This window comes from Tribolium madens, unplaced genomic scaffold (genome assembly GCF_015345945.1).
Source record: "Tribolium madens isolate multiple individuals breed KSU strain unplaced genomic scaffold, Tmad_KSU_1.1 Scaffold_11;HRSCAF=98;Tcas5.2_LG3b, whole genome shotgun sequence".
In the NCBI taxonomy this organism is placed as follows: domain Eukaryota; kingdom Metazoa; phylum Arthropoda; class Insecta; order Coleoptera; family Tenebrionidae; genus Tribolium; species Tribolium madens.
Window position 1 is genome coordinate 8,327,164 of NW_025400975.1, and position 278 is coordinate 8,327,441.

A 278-nucleotide genomic window follows, 5' to 3' on the forward strand; every position below is an offset into this window, starting at 1 on the left:
TTTCTTAAATTGTTATTTTTTTTAGTTTTCTAATTATTTTAAGTCCAAAAACAAGAGCAAAAAAACAAAAAAAATAGCCAAAACACAATGTTTTTACGATACCCCTAAATTTTTGGTTTAAAAGGCGAAAAATCGAAAATTTCTTGTTCTCGATGATAAATAAATGTCACTACAAGCTAAAGAAAAAAATTCATTTTATAACTTTGTCTAAAATAATTTATTAAATCTTAACAACAATAAAAAAATAATTTTTTATTTTTTCAAATTTGGCAAATTAT